The sequence below is a fragment of the Rhinolophus sinicus genome, chromosome 1, assembly GCF_057876585.1.
Source record: "Rhinolophus sinicus isolate RSI-liver-muscle chromosome 1, RSI-T2T, whole genome shotgun sequence".
NCBI classification, from domain to species: Eukaryota; Metazoa; Chordata; class Mammalia; order Chiroptera; family Rhinolophidae; genus Rhinolophus; species Rhinolophus sinicus.
The window spans coordinates 131,593,133-131,609,305 of record NC_142501.1 but is presented as its reverse complement, the minus strand read 5'-3'; the positions used below and the strand labels follow the sequence as shown (position 1 = coordinate 131,609,305).

At 39.0% G+C, this 16,173-nt stretch overlaps 1 protein-coding gene across 2 annotated transcripts in view; it reads left to right on the top strand.

The window, feature by feature from the left end:
• The window catches only part of NRP1 (neuropilin 1), a 136,080-nt gene that overhangs the window by 18,762 nt on the left and 101,145 nt on the right, over positions 1 to 16,173 (top strand). The gene's annotated exons all lie outside the window — the stretch shown is intronic.

Sequence of the window (16,173 nt, the reverse complement as noted above, 5' to 3'; positions counted from 1 at the left end):
AAGATTCAAATGTAAACAGGACCTGAAATGAATGAACATGTTAATTGTACTTTTCTCCTGTTTGGTCCTCCTGAGCCATACTTTCATTAAAGAAAATGATCAACGGTGGGCTAACATCTAAAGTTATTTAGCTACTTCCCAGCATTCACTGGAAAATGTCTAGTATTTCTAAACACAACAGTAAAAGAAAGAACTTGAACTGTCACCCCCCTTTATTGTTGTCATTACATCTTTACTGGGATTGACCTTGAGTTTTAAACTATTCATGTTTCTTATCAACGTTGTTTTATATATAGATTACACAGGCCCTGAGATTAATGGTGAGCATCAGTTCACCGTAAACATTCATCACAACATATACTTAGAAAACATATACATACAATATAATAAATTCAGAACTCACAAACTTGGAAGTTGGAGTAAGTTCAGGCATTTTTCCAAAACATTGTTTATTTGGACACCAAAATTCTTCCTCTGAACACCTCAACTTGCCTAATACCTCATTTATTTATTTAATAAGTATTTATTCTCCACCCAGAATGGGCCACTTACTGTTTAATGATAGAGCAGTAAACAAAACAGACATCATTCCCTGCCCTCATGGTACTTATATTCTGGAAAGACAATGATAAACAAAAGAGATGTACTACATCTGGAGCTGATTTCGTGCTCTCTCTATGCACTTCCAGCTTGCCAGTTCTCATTACCTTCACCCGCAAGTTTCAAGGCAGGCCCACTTGCTTCAAACAACATGCACATAAAAAAAGTCTGGCTGAGGCAATTGTTGGCTAAGCATCAAGTTTGTTCCTGGTTGCTGATGCTCTCTGCTTATAACCTTCTGCTGGGGTTTCAGACCCTCTATGATTCTGCACTCAGCTAAGCTACTCTTATTTTCCAAGTTCGCCCTGTACTTGACCAACATCTGTCTATTCTCCATACCTGGTACTCACTGACCCGTTCTGACTCCAGGTCTTGCCTTCTTTGCCTTTTATTATAGGTCCTAGTCAATCCCTGTTTGCTCTTCTGCAGGCCCTAAGTGACAGACCTCAGTTAACAGTACACATGGACAGAGTGAATATGGGACTTGCAAAGCTTCCCACGATGGGTTGGGGTTGCTTTAAAGTATATGTTTGCCACAAGCCAGCTCTGCAGCGTTGCTGGAGGCATGGTCTCTGGGTGATTCATATATGGGAGTCTCTCAGTGGGAGACTAAGCACAGTCACCTATGACTTTAGGGGTTGGTTTATAGTCCCAGAAGCCATTTTACTAGCTCTTCAAGTGACACAAATTAAACAGAAAGGATAGACACAAACTGTAGGAAATTTTTTCTACCTCATATCCCTCGCGAGGGTATAAAAATAATAACTCTTCAATAAAAATATTCATGACTAAATAAATGAGTAGAATGCTTTATCGTACCATTCTATCTTCATCTCTTCCCACTAAAGATCCTTTTATTCTGCCATTTTCTCTTAAAATTACATTTTAAGTATTATCTAGGCCCTTCAATGGTCTTTAAAACATGCCTTTCATAAGTCAATTAACTTTTCAAAGTAATAATATTTTATACAAACTACTTAAGATATTTATTGTTTTTCAAACATTCAAAATTATAAGTAATTGTGAATAATGCTGAGATGAACATCTATATGCATGTATTTATGTATCTTTGAGAATTTCTTTAGAAGACACTTCTAGAAGTATGGTTCCTGAACTGGTCAATAATGACAGTATTAAGACTCTTGATACAAATTACTAACTTGCTTGAGAGGGTAATTCTTAGGGATAGGAGAGGCTGGTGATATTTATTTTAAAACCACAACTACATTTCCAAGGAAATTCATATTATTTATGACATCAATTATTATTTTACATCAGGAATTGGCACCCTTTCTGAAAAGGACCAGACAGTAAATATTTTAAGCTTCCCTAGCAAGACAGTCTCAATCTGAAACTACTCAGTAACTCCATTATAGTGTGAAAGCAGCCAGAGACAATAGGTAAATGAATGAGCATGGCTGTGTTCCAATAAAACTTTATTTACAAAAATGAGCAGTTAGACAAATTTGGTCTGCAGACTATAGTTTGCCAACCCTGGTGCTAATTGAAAATTCTGCTCTTCTGTAAATTTGTGTCTATCAAGACTTGGGAGCCATGCTTTCCAGAGTTCCCTTCAGGAAGATTTGAGATTGTAGGATTGTGAATACCAGCTATAGTCTATAGAAGAGATTAAATCTGCTTTTGTTGCAAGGCAATTTGGAACTAAGCAAGGAAGCTATGAATCAGCCTGTTGTTTCAACATATGTATGGAGAAGTCTATAAAGTTAGGCTTCTGTTTCCTTCGGTCAGACAGCTGCATCTCTCTCCTACATATTTTTTTTATGTGCTTTCTTGAGAAATTCAATCTGACTCCAACAAAAGTACTCACATCTATGTATACAAACTAACTTCACTCAATATTGATTCAATCGGGCTTCTTCATCACTCATTAATTCCAGCATTATTACACAATTCCTGGGAAAACAAAGCTGAAGCTGGAAGGGAAAAAAAATCTGATAAATAACTTTGTTCCCATGAAACCTACCCAACAGAGAATGTGTTTCCCAGATGTTAAGCACACAATTGCTTTTCCTTAGGTGACCCTTTATAGAACAGCTAAAAGACATTGGACTACCTTTAACAAAGGTGTAAAACACAAAGAGAATAAACCAAATGTAATCTCCTAAGTAATGCTACTATGTCATAAATAATTAGCAATTACCTGTCAAGGAAACCTGTAAACTTACCAGGGGATAAAATATGTTTTATCATATTATTTTAGTGGTTGTCTACTTCCCTCCTGAAGGTGATTTGAATTCAGAATCTTTATGGTAAAACAGAGGATGAATGAAGTTGCTTTCAAGACTGTGGGATCTTACGGAGATGCCCGTGCATGCGTAAGCATGTGCCTGTGGGCATGCCCTTCTGACCCCAACAATGCAAAAGTAGCTGCTTTGGTAAACACCACCTCTGAGTTCCGCAGTGGTTTTATGCTCATTGTTTCTGTCTCTTTTATTTATGTTAGAGAAGCAATGTGAGCTAGATGTTCACAGCTCTCTGTCAATAATAGAAGTGTGTTTGCTTTTGCCAGGTAGCCCAAACAAGTAATAAAGAGTAGGGGACAGTCATCGTGTACTAGAATTCTGGTGCTCCTGAGTGCGGAAGAGCGTAGGGACCAATGAGTCAATAATTGGTTAGGAAAAACAAAGCTTTCCCGCCAGGAGATCTCGTAGAGCAGGACAGAAATGACTGACAGAACCCCACAGATGACACAATTGAACCAAGTTTCTCTTCTCATGGTACTGTAATTTTCTTTCCCATTCTCTTCTTAGCTTTCTTGTTTTTTGGCAGTGATAATATAGTCCTTCTGGGAGCAGGAGTTCCATTCAAATAAAGAAGAGTAAGTCATTGAAAGAAGAGGCCAAATGGAGGTCAAAAACAGAAAATATTTTAATGAAAACATGTCTTGGGTCAACTCCTAAACTAATTATTATAATGTGTTTCAGTTATTTTCAACTGTTTGACCATTTTTTACTGTGTTAACCAAGTTGCATTTAGCTATTTCCCAACAACAGCTAAGTATTGCAGAGGAAATAGTTGTCTTTTCATGGATTTAGTTGAATCCCCTATATATATCTTGATGGAGAAACAGATCCTCACAACTTGAAAAAAATCGTAATTTCATTTCTCTTTTCTCATCGTCATGCCAATATTATTGATCTTATTCAGTACAAAAATATTGGGGGTGGGGGACGTATATCAAATGTTAGTACCACAGTGGGTACTAGGCACAGAAAGATGAGTGATGCCTTGTTTATTGCCATTGAAGAGGTTACAGTAAATGGGAGAGATAGAACTTGTACACAGAGATATTACAGTTTGAGATGACAAATGGTATAACTGAAGTGTAAATCAGATGTTTTCTAAATTGTTTGGTTGTGTGAGCAAAGCTTCACTTTCTTCCTGCCACTTCCATCACATTCAACATTTATTTTCTTCTCATTAACCACCAACCTCTGACTTCAGGACACTGAAACTTAACATCTGTTCACACTGACAAATTTTGACCATAACACTTCATTTCCCGGTTCTACTGAAATAAGGCCCTGATCACCGATTGGAAATGAAGTAAAGTTGAGTTTAAACATGAAATTGTTACTGATCTGTTAGTACCTATGGAGTATGGAAGGGAGAGACAAAGAATTATACTATAGTCCCCTGGATTTAAAAGTTTATCATCTATTTCAGAAGATGGAGTTTATCCAGATAATGAGATAGCAAAGGAAACAAGGCAGTCTGTAAGTGCCAGCTGAGTACTGCAGAGAAATGTGTGATAAGAATTCAAAGCACCCCTTTTTCTTGTCAGGTAATTAAAAAGAAGAGTGAGTTCTAGAGATAAGACCAATACAGGAAAGAAGGTCTTTTAAAAACGTTTGTTTGTTTTGGTACACGGTGATCTATTTGCCCAATTTAGAAAGAAGATAACTGGATAACTTTGCTCTTTCTCTCACTTCACTCTTACATATTTCAGTTCACAGGTGTGATTAACTAGGAAGAAATGCAAAATATTGTGACTACTGATGGACAGGTTTTGACTGAATTTGATAGGTTATAATGAAATTACAGGGGGAAGATTAGCTGCCTTGGACAAAGATGTACTCCACTTTGAAAATATGAGTTGTGACTCTAAAGTAATAAATTGACTCTCCCGGCTGCGACTATAAAGTAATAAAGTTGACTCTAAAAACAAACATCACCCGAACTGGAACATGGAATTATGTTTCCAGCTAATAAGTCATCAATTATGCTCCCGTTTCTCAAAAACAGTTTTGAAGTGGCCTCAGACCACTTACTAACCAAGGGGATAAAAGCAATCTTGTTTAGAGCCATTGTTCTTTTTCCCAATTTTGGAGTCCGCAAGGCTGCCAGAGCATCTCACACAGCAATCCTGCCCCACTTTCATTCTCTGAAGTCTGATCAGCTTGCCCTCCCTGGCTGCAAACCAGGAGGGGGCTCCCAGCCTGGGCTATTGCTCAGAGGAAATCCTTGTGTTTCTCCAGGCCCCACCTCCTCATTAACAGACAGAGCAGCTGCAATTTATTCTTCCTGCGAGTTCTGTGTGGCCCTTGGACTTCTGGCAAGAGGCCTGACACCTCTGTCATGGATGGCTAGCGCAGTGCCCTCCAAGAGAGCATCTGATCTGGAAAGTGCTAATGGTTGAAAATCTGGGGAAAATCTTTATCCAAGAGCCATCTTTTGATCAAGGAAGGGCCCTCTGCCTCAGAGAGGAAATCTTTCCTGTTTACAGGCTTCTGGGGCTTTGAAAAGCCCTGGCAGGCTGTGGGCCAGGCTCCTTTGCTTTTATGCAAAGGGGCCAAACAGGATGAGACCAGGATGGAAACTACATATCGTAGGAACTCAGAAGAACAGGAAGTAACAACATAAGAAGGAATTCTTGATTAAAAGTATAATTGGAAAGGTTTGTGTTGGGTGGGTAGGGGATAATGGCTTTAAAACATGTATAGTTTTTGTATGCATTTGTAATAATAAAGCCATTAGCCGACCTTTTCTTGAGTTATGTTTCCCTTGTCACGTTATTCTCCACTTTGGAGAAATCTGGAATATTTTTCTACACAGAGACTCTGTGATAAGTCTATTTGGGAGAGAAGGCAATCACACTTCATTCTTTTATTATTATTATTATTATTATTATTATTATTCTCTACATGAAATAGAACCTGGAAAAGACCTTGTTATTCTTAAGAATTAATCTAGAATTCATAATTACCAGATTGAAAATAGGAGACACATGTAAAGGGTAAAGTCTGTATTTATTATGCTTTTTCTACATTCTGTACTCCAAGAATGACATAGATGTTTGTGAACCTTAAAAAAAAAAAAACAAAAAAAACACACAAATGGCTGAAAAATTAGGCATTACTATGAAAGGAACAATTTTTCTTGCTTCAAAACATTGTGTGTGTGTGGTGGTGGCTATGGAAATCCCAGTAGTGGAATGGGGATCTCTAAGAAATGCCCCTCTAATTTTGTAACCCCTCTGCTGGCACCACCTAGCTTGTATGTGACCACTGAGCCACACCCACCTGCCGCTTTATCCAACTGCAGGGCGAGCCACAATCATCTGTTTCCAGACAGAAGTCAGTAGTAACATGTTTTATCATTGTAGTCCTGTGCCAACTAGAGAATAAATTGTCATTACCAGATGGCTCCGTGTTGCAGAAAATGTGCTAGGACAGAATTCGGCATCAGCCTCCATGACTGGCCCCAGCAGGTGATATTTATGGACTGTTTATAAGTTGCTCCCATATGGCATTCTAAAGAGGTTTGTAACTTTTATACGCTGTCATCCAGTTTATTTATTTTATGAAAACCTCACTCGAAAGGTCAGCCTTCTTCTGCCTCCCTCCCTAACTTCAGGCAGAATGAAAAATCCTGAATGCAACCTCAGGACAGATAGGCTAAACAAACCCATCAAATGTCTTGCTCCCAGTACAGTCCCTGGCTCGTCCCAACGAAAGGGGTAACCCAAATGAGAATGGGGTGCCATCTCTTTCCTGTTTGAATGATGCAATATTCATGTTCTTTTGCGTGGAAATGTCTGCCTGCTTTCGACATGGTTCAGCTCCCGTGGAGGAGAGAACCGGGCAGCAGCCCTGTGGAAAGCAGTGTAGTCAGCACGTGAGGCCAGGCCATGGGCACACACTCCTGTGAAATGCCCTGGACTTGGTCAGCCCAGGCCAGCAGGTAGGAGCGCTTCTGAAATCCTCTCCTGGCCCCATCCAAAGTGGAGCGTCAGAGCTCCCACCTGAGGTAGGACAGACTTGAACCAGAGATTAGTTCTTCTCGACTCGGAGGCACTTTGTTGTGGACAATTACCTTCTTGACTTTATGATCCTCCTTCTAGGTGGACGCTCAGAGTGTGTAGAAATGTTATCGCTGTTAGGTCAATGAAAATAGGAGGAAGGTGTTTTCTTGCCCTTTTGAAAGCTAACCTAAAAAAGTGACATGATGTGGTCATTGAGAGCATTTCAGTACCACAGGTTTGAAGGGAAATCCAGGCCAAAATGAACACAGGGTGTCCCCATGACAGTGAAGAAAGGAGCATGAGCAGGCTTTGTAGAAACCCAGAGGACTGTGAAGATTCCAGATGTCTTGAAAGTCAAGCTAAGGTTTTCATCTTGATTTGGTAGGAAATAGGAGACAGCAGGAAGTTCAGAACATAAATTTTTTCAAGTGACTTTTCCAAGTCACATAGGTGACCTTATCTCTTTTCGCAGGTCAGTAGAGAGCATTTTATGAGCCAGGGTTCAGATGCAGAAAAGTGGGAGGTCCAGTGATTCCCCTACATTTCTACAGCTGCTCTTAAGGCAACCAGGATCTCTTAGTGATTCTCAACCATGTATACCCCTCAGAATCAATTGCCTACAGCAATTTTTAAAAAATATCTGGACTGTTTCCTGCCTCGGATATCCTGAACGAAGATGCTGGGGCCGGTGATCAGACAAGAATCAGAGACCATTCTGGTGAGCAGAATGGATGGAGACCCCATGTCTCAGCACTCAGGCCTTTGCCCCCTAGGCTAGTGTGCTGTACCCAGGCTTCAGGGCTGATGGACCCCTGCTCAGGAGCTACTGGACAGGAGGAAGGGTGCTTCTGAGGGGAGAAGGGGCACAGCTTCTGTTTGGAGAAAGGAGTGCAGCTTTGGCTCATTCTTTAGAAAGAATATGTCACGGTTGACAGAGCCCTAACTTCGAGTCAGGCAGACCCAGAGCCAGTCACTTACTCTGTGACCTTGGGCAATGGAACCTCATTAAGCCTCATTTCTCTCAACTACAAAGTGGACCTAAAAATAGTACTTTTTTTGGGTTATTGGAGTATAAATTGCAATTATGCAGGGAAAGTGCCAGTAAAGTTCCTGGCACAGGTAAATGCTCATGAATAGTAGGCAGTAGCAGTAATAATAGCAGTGGTGGTTGTGGGAGCACTTTGATTAGTGGGAAGATTATGGAATTTACATTCGGGCAACATTCCAGCCTAGACCAATAATAATAACAGCAACAATTCATATGGTGTCTACAGTGTGCCTAGTGGTGTGTGTATGTAATCGTTAATCCTCACAAACACACTGCAAAATATTGTTATCCCCATTTTACAAAAGAGGACACTAAGTATAGAAAGGTTAAAAGATCTGCCTAGGAATACAGAACTTGAAGTGGCAGAGTGAGGGCTTGAAGCCAGATCCTTCGGATGTCCAAACTACCACACTACCTATGATGCCCGGCCAGATTCTCCACTATGGGACCTCGTGTCCCCAACCAGGGAAATGGAGATCCCGGAGTTCCTGTCTGCATAACTAGCACTATTGTGGTTATTTCCTGGGCAGTGCATGAAAAGCACTTGGGATCTTGGGAATTCGGGCACTCTATAAGGGTAGCACATTAAAAGGGCTCTTCAATTTAGAGGTTGAAAATTCATGAGGCATTCCTCAGGGGCTGTGAAGAATGGGCTGTGCAGAAGGGTGGGAGTTGGCTGTATGCAGGCAGCTTCCTCAGGTCCAGTGAGGCAGCGATTGCAGGAGGCCACCAGCGCCTCTGACTGCCCAGGGGGTTAGCCCCTGGGTTGAAATAAGCTAATGTGACCTGCACATGGTGCTCCTGGGACCAGTGCTGAAAGAAAGTAGGCTCTCATGCAGGTTCCCTTTTACCAACTGAAAAAATATTTCCAGAGCATCCCCAAGATCTTGAAAACCTGCTTGACTCCATAAAAACATGTGTATTTTAATGCCTGCCAAAATGAGCAAGATAAACAGGATGGTTGAATTTCAACCGCAAACTGAAGTTGATAAATTTATTAACAGGAAAATGTGGTGCTCATTTTCAGAGCAGAATGTAATTTTTAGGAATTTTTTCTTAGAGCAGTGTCTGAGTTTGATTTTCGATGGCCAAGAGGCCATACTCCACCTGACTGTAGGATCCCAGGAAATCACCAAAAGCTTCCACCTTTGTTTTTCTCTCCCCGCCCTGTGACCTCAGGGCCTACATAATTTAGGACAGTTAATCCTACCTTTAAGCCTCCAAATATTTGAAGGAGAAGAAGGTTCCTTGGAACAAGGGGTACTTTGACCACATGAGATATAAGGTAGGAAGTAAAATTTGCAGAGGCCCTAGCAATATTCCAGAATCCTTATTTATAGTCAGTCTAAATCTAAAGGAACTAAGCAATTCATAGCAATTGGCCTCTAGGAAAATCCTTAGAGAAAACTGTTAACTCGCAGGTCATAAATGAAATATTAACCCCTTAAAAGTGTGCTGCTTCTTATAAGAATACATACAGATAAGACACACAGACTGCGACTGTAACTAAATTTGCTGTAAATTATATGGCCTCACCACAGACATCAGTGTTTAGTGTTTGGTTTGTATTACAAATTGTGTGGACTTCCAATTTGTGATTTATAATAAATTTGTAGAGTGTTTAAAGTTGTGCGGAATGAAAGATTTTCTTTGTTTAAATTGGATTATTAGGACTAAAATGGTAATCCTACCTGGGCTCTCGTGGCCTGGTGCCTTCCTGGGAAATCAGTGACTCGCCTAAACCAAGCTTGGTACGCAGCCCTTCGAGCACCCAGCTGCCAAGTTATCTGTTCCCATCCCATCCCTCGAGCTCTAGAGTAAGAATGGGCCCTTGTTCCATCCCTGGGGCAGTTATTGTTTCAGATCAACCCTCCACAGCTCTCCTGTCTGCATTCAGACCTACCCTGCGGATCCAGAAACATCTTGTCCTTCTCGTTAAAGAACAAGTTGGTTCTAAGATTTCCTCATGGTTCCGGGCTGGCTTGGGTATAAGGAGCAGGTTTAAGATGAAAAGAGCCCTTTTTCATAAGTGTACTTAAAGTAACTAAAAGGAAGAGGAGGCTGGTAATTTCCAGAGCAATCGAGCTTACTAGAGAAGTCAGTGAACCAGGAGGCAGCCTGCCTTCAAACAGATCTTCCTGTCTGACTGTGGGTTCCTGTCCTCTCTGAAAGGTCCGAGGATACAGTTGAAAGAAGAGAAAAATGTTTCTCAAACTTAAGGAATATAATTTTCATGCAAATCATGGACCGTTAGTGTTCAAAATTTTTTATATTATAATTTTACTTATTACATAAGTACCAAAAATTATTCATATCTTATTTATGCTTAGTGTTCCCATAGAATAAATAAACCAATGCAAGTTTACACATTAATCCCAACATAACTACAAAACCAAAACAATCAGATAACAACATCAATTTGTTGTGATGAGTGATGGCATTTGGTAGAAACAAAATTCAGGTTATCGAGTAACATAATAATGGTAAGATATGTTTGCACTTTTATGCTATACTTGTTATTAACTTTATGTCTCTCAGTTTCAGCATGATAAACAACTCTTTTAACCATCATCATGGTCTTTGCTTGTTTTAAAAAACATTATATTGTTTAATTGGTTTTAGCCACAGATGTCTTAAATTAATGGTGGATTAATTTAATGTTGTATCCAAAAATATTATGTTGAAAAAAAGCCTTTTAAGGAAAACTTCATCACTGCCTATTTATGTCTAGAGCTACTACAAGTGAACTATCACTTACTAGTTTCCCAATGAGTAGACCATGGTGCTAAATGCCAGAATGCCAGTTCCTTAGAGTTCAATTCTATGTTACCCCTGTGTTCCCAGGTGATGGCTCACCTCTCCCACCCACTTGTGTCTGTTTGAATGGCTGGGAAACACTTGTCCACTCAGGGAGCCATGCTTCTTTATAGTCTGCACTTGGCACTCATATAATCATAAGCACAAATACATATGTGATTACAAAAAGACATGCCAGTGTTCTTTATATGGTGGCTATCTGGGTGTCCCAGAATGTGTTTGCATTGCAGTTTTTTAAATAAAAACCTAACATTTTTAAATTCTTTTATAACGGACACTTGAGGAATGACCAGCTTGAGATGCTCTGACATATTAGTGATGGTGTCAGGGCAAGTCAGAGGCTCTGGGCTATGATCAAAGGCGATGATGAAAGCAGAGCACAACTTGACTGTTTCTGAACCGGGTGTGTTGTTAACAGAAAGGGAAATGTTCCATGGCAAACCCCTTAGGTTGAAGGTGAGGAAACAAAGGCGCAGAGAGGTGATTTGCCCAGCGTCACCCAACTGTTGAGTAGCAGAGTCCTAAAATTTAGAGCTCTGCCCTCCTGGTTTCTTGCTTCAGCGAAGCAGGTCACACCTGCATCTTAGCAGATTGGTAGCTATGGCACTGAGGAAATGATACTTGTTTTGAATTTTTGGTATTGCTCAGATACAAATTAAAGATTGGTTCTCTCCTAGGCTCCCTTAGAAACCCTTCAGGATTTCACAAGAATGGCATAGTTCTTCTTTTCGTCTTCACTAACTTTCAAATACTTACTCTTCTGGCCCCGTACATCTCTCAGCACAGTTACTAGAAATGGGTTTTGCTGAAGTTATTCTGTAAAAAGACTAAGCCCCAGAAAGAGGAATGATACACATTCGCGGGAAGTCAGATGCCACATCAGACTTTTGCTCTATTCTCACGTTCTAAGAGCTTCCCTAAATCCAACATTCATCGAAGCATTGAGATGTATAAGAGTCTCACCACTACATAAAGTTGCACATACACATATAAATCAGTAAGTGATCAATTTATTATATTGATAGAAGCACACTATTTTTAACTTGAATTTGCAAAGCCCAGTCTGATTTTATATAAGTTCTACTTAGTTGAACTTGCTCACACATGGTATTGTTCATTGGTAACATGAAATAAAGAATATATTTAATTGTTATTAGTGACGTCTTTGGGTTATCTGAAGAAAGAACATTATCCATGCTACAACTGTGATGGATAAAAGAAGGCACATTGGGTATGGATGAGTGGAATTTATTCATTCATGTGGGCATACAAAAAATGATGTTTATAATATGGTAATAGTGCTACATCCCCATTATGCTAATCAAGTGTGTTTTAAGGGATTGTGTGTGTGTGTGTGTGTGTGTGTGTGTGTGTGTGTTGTTAGTAGATATCAAGCATTCTTTCTTCACAGATAATGAATGTTTTCTGTTTTCTCCCTTGAGGGTGCTGAGTGAGTGTGTTTTAATAGAAGAAGCACTGGGTTTGGAAGAGGGAATCCAGAGTCTAGAACTGCCTCTGCTACAGACTGTTGGAGGTGTGACCTGTAGCAGTCCACATCACTTGCTAAGCGTTCTATTTCCCAATCTGGAACATTTAGGGGTCAGAGAAGAACATTTAGGGGCCCTCCAAATTCCTCCTGTAATTCTGGTTCAGGGTGGTTTTCCTTGTTTCTAGCTCGATGAAATGAACTGCAGATGATTAGATACACGATCACCGTTATCAAGATGTGATAGTGCAAACAGGTTGTAAAATGCAAAGGAAGCACCCTGTTCCTGTTTTCCTCTGCACTGGATGCTAAGATAATTACTAAAGATGTTAGGATTCAAGTTTACTGGGCCAAAAACATTCCAGGGAAGGAAAAGCCTGGAATATAATAAATATTTATAATAAAACTTTATTAATATAATAAATATTAATAAATAAATACTTATTAAATATAATATAAAACCCTGCCTGTATTATTGCGTTAAAGTTAAGATTTTTGTAAAGTTTCTCATCTCATCTGAAAAGAAAGAGAGAATCTACGTATTCTGGGATAAAAATAGATGAAGTTATAACTATATGTGCATATGTACATTTGAATAAATTGAAAAAAAGGAGAAGAAATTGGTCTGAAATTGAAACAAGACAGATTGGAGCTGTCTTCTAAAATTTTCTTTAAAGCAGTGATTATGGAATCCAGGAATAAGTTACTAGGGAAGCTGTGGAATTTCTTTCTTTGGGGGTTTTAAAAGCAGGACAGAAACAAATCTGCTCATCTGCCTGAACTGGATGAGGTTGTACAAATGACCTCAAGGACCCTGCTCGAGCCCTTCGATGTTACAATTCCCACTAAAATGTTTAAATGCCTGTTGAGGACCAGTGTCAAAGTCAGCAAAGTGGCACATAAAGGAAACTTATTTTCCTCTCTACTTTTATGTGTAATGAAACATTAACTAAGCCCATCAAAACTCTTGAAAATGTTTGGGGAGTTTTTGAATGAAGATTTTAAAATAATTTGTTTAGTGTTCAAAAATATGCTAGAAAAATAAGAGGGCCCACCACTGTAGAATTCTGTTCTTCCAGAAGTAAATTTGTAAGAAGGTTTGCCTTCTTAACTGATACAAGTGGAAGACATGTTTAAAAACTCTGTGGAAAAATACTAGATAGGGAGTCAGAAGACCTGGAACTTTTGACACTAAACCTAACTCTGTGGTCTTGGGCAACTCCACCTCTCCATTTCAGTTTCCATATTTAAAAATAAGACAAGGCTCAAGTTCATTTATATATATATATATATATATATATATATATATATATATATATATATATATATATGTAAAACCATCTACATATAAATGCATATAGTATGTATATATGGCATTTATGCATATAATTATAATATGTAACTCTTCCAAATTTTGTCCCCATTTCATTGATTCCCTGCTTCCAGCGAAGACTTTGTAACCCATGTTTTACATGTTTATTATAAATGAGTTTGCTTCTATTAGGCTGGTACAAAAGTAATTGTGGTTTAACAGGTTAAAAATAATTGCAAAAACTGCAATTACTTTTGCACCAACCTAATAGCATTCATGCCAACACTATCTCTTTTGAAAGTTGTATCTTTGTTTCCATTTTATGAGCTCCCACTAATTTCTTACTGCACTCGAGGTTTCCACAACACTGTTCTGTTTAGTGACGTGCTATGGTTGCTGTTGTTCATAGATGTCTGGAGTCCTGTCTCCAAATTACAGTGGCCTTCTTTTTTCTTGCCCTGAAGCAACACATGATGGCAGAAATATGTGTATGTTTCTGTTCTTCAGAGTCAGAGCTGCCTCAAGGATTAAATTCTTAACCCTCTCCTTTAATCAAAATGCAGTGAATCACAAAGTATTAATAAATGCAAACCATGGGCTGCATATCAGGGGGATTGTGTGAGTTAAATTAATTTTTAGAACCACATTGCATTACTTAAGCCTGGGATCTTAATTTATGCCAACAAAAATGTCAAACCAGCCTACCAAGATACCTGATTCTTATTGCCCAAATAATAGCTGAAAATTTGAACTTGGCAGTTTTATGGATTGGTTTGTATCTAAAAAGCAGGCAGTTTTAAAAGCCCTGAATAAAGGTTGCTTTCTGTGGACACCTACGGCATAACTATTTATAAAAGTACCCAATCATTTTTCCCCTCCTGAAAGTGCTACTGGCAGCAGAGGGCTTGGTATTTAATCCATAACTCACTATGCACTGCACCCTACAGTGGCAAAGCGCACACAGAGCCAGAAGAAAGAGATCAAGAAAGCATTAAAAATGTCAGGCCTCAAGACCATGTTTAAATTATTAGGTGTGATGCGGTCTTACATTTAACAATGGCTCGGCACACCTCGAAGCCCAACTTCCTCCCACTTGCTCTATTTTGATGGGTTATTGCAATTTGTTCTGAAATTGAATTTCAATTTGTTTCAATAGCATTTTGCAGTAAATAGGAGTGACTCCAGTATCTCGTTTGTGAATCTTGATGTAATAATCAGAGTTAAGTGAAGCATGCACAGGCCACAGAGACTTAGGACATGTTTTGAAACACGTATTGACTGATATGAAACTAATTTAACAAAAACTGGAAATCGGACTCCTCTGAGAAGGTGTGCACAGAATGTAGGGTCTGTTGCAATTGCACCGCGTTTGGCTTAAAAAATGGCTTGTTTAATTTTCCTTACCTTTCCTGAAGGAGTTTGGGTACAAGTTACTGACAGACAAGGTTGTGACCCGAGGACTTGGGCTAATCATTTGATGACTGGAGTTAATCATTTGTCAGTGCTGGGATTTAGATTAACCCGGTCTGTCATCCTCTCTTCCTTGGCTGCTTCTGTGGATAAGAAAGTCTCTTGGTAAAAGACGTGCTCAAAGTCATATTCAACATTTTGTGTAAATTAGCACAGATTTAGAATCTTTTTATTTTGTAAATTAATCTTTTTGTAAATTAATCCTTCTTAGACAGATAAGATTGTACTCTTTTGTACTTATGCTCATGCTTACGCAAATATGTGTATATATGGACCTACACGTATCCTCTACAAGCATTACATACATCCTCACTTGCAAAGTGCCTGCTGGACTTATATTCCGTTTTAATGCAAGTTAGATACTAAAAAGAAAAATAAAAGAACAAACCCTGTAATTTACATCTCTAAGCCATATAACGGACAAAGAGTATTCTAGCAGGGCATGCTGTTCTCTTCAGCTCTGGATTTAAAGTGGGGTGAGAACCATTTGAGGATGAGAATTTGAAATTCAAATGATGAAAAAACGAGTCTAAAATGTTGGCTTCCACAGATAGTGACCTTAAGTACAAATGGCAGTGAATTTTTATGTTCACGCACTAAAGAAAAGAGAATAAGTTGTGTATAGTGCATTCAGAAGATTAGTGATAAAGATGAAGCCTACGAAACCTTTTGATCTTTGTCCCCTAATTGAAGGAAGTGGAAGAGAGTGATGATGCAGGGAGGGAATATAACAGGGACAAAATAATTAACAGCTTCATTAGGCAAAACTTACATTTGTATGTGTTTCTAACATACACTAATGTCAGTTGGATTGAGATGTTATGTGGAGCAAATTTTTTTAAAAGATAATGAATTACAGCTTTTCAACATACAACGCAAAATACTTAAATGCCGCCCTTCTCTGTAACACTACCAGGGATGGCAGAAAAGTTGAGATCTAAACATTTTATTTTTCTAAATAGAAATCTTGAAGACATGGACCTCATTAAAACTATGATTCCACCTGTGGAAACTGAAACAGATCAGATTGACATAAACGCCTAGGGATTCATAGACGTAATACTTATTATCACTAATAGGAGTTAGGTACCTAAATCCCAGAACGTCTAGAGGAGACTATGCCCCTAAGTATTTGGTGTGCTCTTCTGAAAAGAAGATGTTGTTGTCATGATGGT